The sequence below is a fragment of the Lolium rigidum genome, chromosome 6, assembly GCF_022539505.1.
Source record: "Lolium rigidum isolate FL_2022 chromosome 6, APGP_CSIRO_Lrig_0.1, whole genome shotgun sequence".
NCBI lineage: Eukaryota > Viridiplantae > Streptophyta > Magnoliopsida > Poales > Poaceae > Lolium > Lolium rigidum.
In genome coordinates, this window is record NC_061513.1 from 53,558,100 (window position 1) to 53,563,888 (window position 5,789).

Below are 5,789 nucleotides of genomic sequence, written 5' to 3' on the forward strand. Positions count from 1 at the left end.
CCAATTCTAATTCTGAACTTGGACACTTTGTCAACTCCATTTAACCAATTTCCAAACATATTTGTAACATTTGTTGGAGGAACAATATTGAAATTGAACTGAATAACTCTCCAAATAAGTTTAGCGAAGGGACAATCAAAGAACAAATGATTGATTGATTCCGATGAATCACAGAACGCACATTTCATGCAACCATTCTAATTTCGGCAAGCTAAATTATCTTTAGGGAGTATAACTTTTCTATGAAGAAACCACATAAAAATCTTGACTTTCAGTGGTATCTTAAGTTTCCAAATATATTTACGAAGATAGATCGTATGACCGTTCATATAATCTTCATACATGGATTTTACCGTGAAAGATCCAGACGTTGTTAACTTCGATGCATTTTCATTTTTATTGGTGTCCCATACACGAATTTCTTGTTTCTGTTGTTGTCTTACCCTGGATACAGTGTTTTTTTTTATATTTGTATCTAAAATGTAAACGTATGGTTTAGTGCTGAATTGAATTAAACTAAATCCAGAGGTTCGCCCTTTGACACCTGCTTTTTGTTGATTGTTCAGGAAAATGTAATCAAATACTGATGGAGCCAAGAGTCATGCACGAAGAGACCTTTTGCTGAAGATCCAGTCGGATGCTCAAACATTTTGGGAGGAGAGCAAGGTTTTTCAGGCTGAACCAGGCAATAAACTTCCAGGTCTTGATGAAAAATTCTTTGGCAACTTCCCATACCCTTACATGAATGGCTTGGTACACTTGGGTCATGCCTTTTCATTGTCCAAGCTTGAGTTTGGTGCTGCATACCACAGACTCCGTGGCTCAAATGTCCTTTTGCCATTTGGTTTTCACTGTACTGGTATGCCCATCAAGGCCTCAGCTGATAAGCTAGCTAGGGAGATTCAACTGTATGGAAATCCTCCGGTGTTTCCTTCAGCTGAGGATGATTCAAGTGCTGAAGTAGCAGAGGATAGCCAGGCTCACCAGGCTGTTGCTGTTGCGCCGGATAAATTTAAGAGTAAGAAATCTAAGGCTGCTGCAAAGACTGGCTTGCAGAAGTTCCAGTGGGTGATCATGAGGGGCTTTGGCCTGTCAGATGAAGGAATTGCCAAATTCCAGGAACCTTCTCACTGGTTGACCTACTTCCCTCCGTTGGCAAAGGAAGATCTTAAGGCTTTTGGCCTGGGTTGTGATTGGAGGCGCTCATTCATAACCACTGATGTGAATCCTTACTATGATGCTTTTGTTCGCTGGCAGATGAGGAAGCTGAAGAAAATGGGCAAAATTGTTAAGGATATGAGGTACACCATTTACTCTCCATTGGATGGCCAACCCTGTGCTGATCATGATAGGGCAACAGGTGAAGGTGTGCAGCCACAAGAGTATGTGTTGATTAAGATGAAGGTGATCCCACCTTTTCCTCCCAAGTTAAAGGCCTTCGAAGGAAAGAATGTTTATCTGGCAGCTGCTACATTGAGACCTGAGACGATGTATGGGCAAACAAACTGTTGGGTACTGCCTGATGGGAAGTATGGGGCTTTTGAGAACAATGAAACTGATGTCTTCATTGTGACAGCAAGGTCTGCTGTTAATCTTGCATATCAGCATCTATCCAGGGTCCGGGAAAAGCCTACCTGTTTGGTTGAGCTTGCTGGCAATGATCTGATTGGTCTGCCATTAAGGTCTCCTCTTTCCTTCAACGAAATCATATATGCGCTTCCCATGCTCACTATCTTGACAGATAAAGGTACTGGCATTGTGACAAGTGTGCCAAGCGATTCGCCAGATGATTACATGGCACTGCAAGATTTAATCACAAAGCCGGCTTTGAGAACGAAGTTTGGTGTCAAAGATGAGTGGGTTCTTCCATTTAATGTCATACCAATAATCAACATTCCTGAATTTGGGGATAAGTCAGCTGAGAAGGTGTGCCTTGATCTTAAGATTAAGAGCCAGAATGATAAGGAGAAGCTTGCTGAAGCAAAAAGGATGACATACCTTAAAGGATTTACAGATGGAGTGATGATTGTAGGAGAGTATGATGGCAGAAAGGTTCAAGAAGCGAAGCCACTGATAAAGAACAAGTTTCTGGCAGAAGGATCTGCTGTATTGTATAGTGAGCCTGAGAAGAAAGTCATGTCAAGATCCGGTGATGAGTGTGTTGTAGCTCTTACAGATCAGTGGTACATACCTTATGGTGAAACTGAATGGAAGCAGAAGGCAGTCAAGTGTTTGGAAAATATGAATACATTCTCGGCTGAAACCCGTAATGGATTTGAACCATGAAAAAAAATAGCGCGCTATTCCAACGCTAATAGCACGCTATAGCATATTTGGAGAGCCGACGCTACGCTATTTCGGTGCTATAACGCGTTATTCGCGTTAATAGCACGCTATAGCATGCTAATAGCGTATTTTTAGACCCACGCTATTTTGTTATAGCACGCTATTTTTTTCCTTGATTTGAACACACGCTGGGCTGGCTGAACCAGTGGGCATGTTCACGTTCTTTTGGCCTCGGTACTCGCATTCCATGGGATGAGCAGTTCCTGGTGGAATCTCTTTCTGATTCAACCCTATACATGGCTTATTACACCATTGCACATCTTCTACAAAATGGTAACATGTATGGACAAGAAGTATCTTCTGTCAAGCCAGAAGAAATGACTGATGAAGTATGGGAGCATGTGTTCTGTGATGGTCCAGCGCCGAAGAGCGACATCTCTCCTGCCCTCTTGAGCAGAATGAAGCAAGAATTTGAGTATTGGTACCCCTTTGATATTCGGGTATCTGGGAGCTTGTTCCAGAGCATCACTGGCCTCGTGGCTTCCGCTGCAATGGACATCTTATGCTCAACTCTGAGAAGATGTCCAAGTCAACAGGAAACTTCCGAACTCTTCGGCAGGCCATTGAAGAATTCTCTTCGGATGCCACTAGGTTTGCTCTTGCTGATGCTGGTGATGGTATGGATGATGCAAACTTCGTTTTTGAAACTGCAAATGCTGCTATTTTGAGGCTTACAAAGGAAATTGCATGGATGGAAGAAGTTGTAGCTGCTGAATCTTCTCTGAGAAGCGGTCCTCCCTCTACTTATGCCGATAATGTGTTTGCCAATGAGATCAACATTGCTGTAAAAGAAACTGAGAAGAGCTACAACAACTTCATGTTCAGAGATGCCCTGAAGTCTGGGTTCTATGACCTACAGTTGGCTAGAGACGAGTACAGACTTTCTTGTGGATCTGCGGGCATGAACCGTGAGTTGTTGGGCCGGTTTATGGAAGTCCAGACCAGGCTTATCACCCCGATCTGCCCACACTATGCTGAGCATGTGTGGCAAAAGATCCTGAAGAAGGAAGGTTTCGCAATAAAAGCTGGCTGGCCTGTTGCAGGCACTCCGGATCCTACTCTAAGAAGTGCAAACAAATATTTGCAGGACTCCATTGTTTTGATGAGGAAGCTGCTTCAGAAGCAAGAGTCTGGTTCCAAGAAGCCCAAGAAGGGAGCTGCACCTCCTCCAGCAGAAAGCAAGCTCACTGTTGGCCTGATCTACGTAAACGAGCACTATGATGGATGGAAAGAGCAATGCCTGAGGGTGCTCCAATAAAATTTTGATAGCCAAGCACGCTCCTTTGCCCCTGACGAGGAGATTAACGAAGCACTGAAGAACTGCTTCATCGACCGCGAAACAAACTTTAAGCAAGTCCAGAAGCTCTGCATGCCTTTTATCAGGTTCAAGAAAGACGAAGCAAGGAACGTTGGTCCGCAGGCTCTAAATCTGAAGCTTCCTTTTGGCGAGATAGATGTGCTTGAAGAGAACCTGGAGCTGATCAGGAGGCAGCTGGGGCTCGAGCATGTCGAGGTCCTGTCGGCGTTTGATGGAGCTGCTCGTGACAAGGCTGGAAGGCACACTCCTGTGCTAGACAAGAATCCACCTTCCCCTGGTGAGCCGGTCGCGATATTCATGAGCAAGGAGGAGTTTGGAGCCCAAAACTAGGCTCAGGTCACTCTAGCAAGCAGTAGTATTTCTCTGTTAACAGTTCTTTGTTGAGATGCTCTGCCTTATTTTTTTGTTTCGACGTGTTGAAGTATACATTAGCTCAGACCTTTTATAGTACCTCCATTGGTTTTTGAAGGACCAAATTTGCTGTGCCTCTGTGAACATGACTTCGTTGAGATGCTGTCTCCTGTTGAGGGAATTCACAGTTTGATGCTCTCTCCTGTTGATGGAATTCACAAAGCTGTTTTCTGTTGCTTGATGGTTTATTATTTTGGACGTCTGCAACTTTGAGAATTGCTTCTATCTTATGTCTTGTTTACTTGCCTAAGTTGTCCCTTGTCACCTTTTCTTTCCTAGCACTTATTAGCACATTATGTGTTTGTACTGAAAATGTTCAGTGTTACAAGTCTTGCTTTTATGCTGTCCTAAGGTCCTGAATGTGGTATGATACTGGAAGTGAAGTACATAATCGTCATTCTTTGAAAATACAGTCTTACTACTACAGCTTTTGTGGCTTTGCTTTTCCAGTCCGTGTCTTGCCATGCAGTTCTTTGCTGTACGACGTTGTTCATGTGAATTTATTTCTAGAATGTGTTTGAACTCTCAGCCAATTACTATTTGCTCCTCCCATGGTGTTAAGTAAATGATGACCCTGTCATATTGCTGGTTTGCAGAACAACACTTGTGTTTTTGAGATGTTTATGCGTCATTTGGCGCCCTGAAAGAGTGTTTCTATTAGGTCTGTCTTGAGAGTTGAGACAGAACAAAGCTGTCAGCGTATAGGCTGGTACCCATGGCTTTCTAGGGGCAGTGTTTTTTCATGCTATATTTTGGTTCCTTCATGCCGTGTAGTGTATGTATCCGCTGGCAATGGTGCCTAGATTATTGGGTGCTGTTGAGTTGCATCTCAGTTTCAACTACGCTCATTCAACCAGACTCTTCTCTGCATGACTGCATAATATTGAATTCAGTTCTTTTGTTGCCATTTATATACTATATAACCTGCTTGCAATCAGACGCTGGTCCGGCTGCCAATTCGTCTCGTCTGTCGGGCTCTGTCAAGCCTGGCACTCTGTTTTCCAAACATACTTTAAAACACATCATGCCTCGTTCGGTTGCCTTTGTTTTTCTGTGTTTTGAGAAGTGTTTTAAGAGGTGTTTTGGGTGAAAACACCAACCACCCAAAACACTACAAAACCCTTTTTGGAGCAAAACACTACAAATCACTTGTTTGGAACACTGGTTTTACAAACTAGGGTATTCAGGTGTATTCAACACAAATGGATAAAAAATAAATCTTTTTTGACAGTTTAAACTAGACTTGTATCACAAATAAAATTTTGATCTTTTAATCACACTAGAATAGATAGAAATTCAATAATTACACTGAATAAATAGAAATTCAATAATTGGTACAGTGAGCTCATGGCCTCAGATACATAATCCACTTTTCGGAGCAATAAATTATCATGGATTTATTACAAAAATGGTTTATCATCTTCATCATTCTGAGCACAAAGGAGCAATATATTATCGGACTTGTCACCAAGAAATGTCATTGAGCTGAGCAGAACGGATCAGAATACTCTGCATCGTCCCAACATGCTGGAGCAGTAATCTGCAATTATTACTGCAAAAAGAGAAAGAGGTTCAATCTCCAAGTGCTGCACTTCAACGGAGATAGCCTACATCTAGTCACAAAGGAGCCAGCAAATCATACAGATGCCATAAAGATCGTGCAACTTGGCAAGCAAGTCAAAACTATGAGAGCAATGCAGTTTTTTTTTTGTCT

General features: G+C 42.5%; 1 pseudogene; it reads left to right on the top strand.

The window, feature by feature from the left end:
* Nucleotides 1-570: 570 nt before the first annotated feature.
* Nucleotides 571-4,151, top strand: LOC124662994 (annotated as a pseudogene).
* Nucleotides 4,152-5,789: the final 1,638 nt, after the last annotated feature.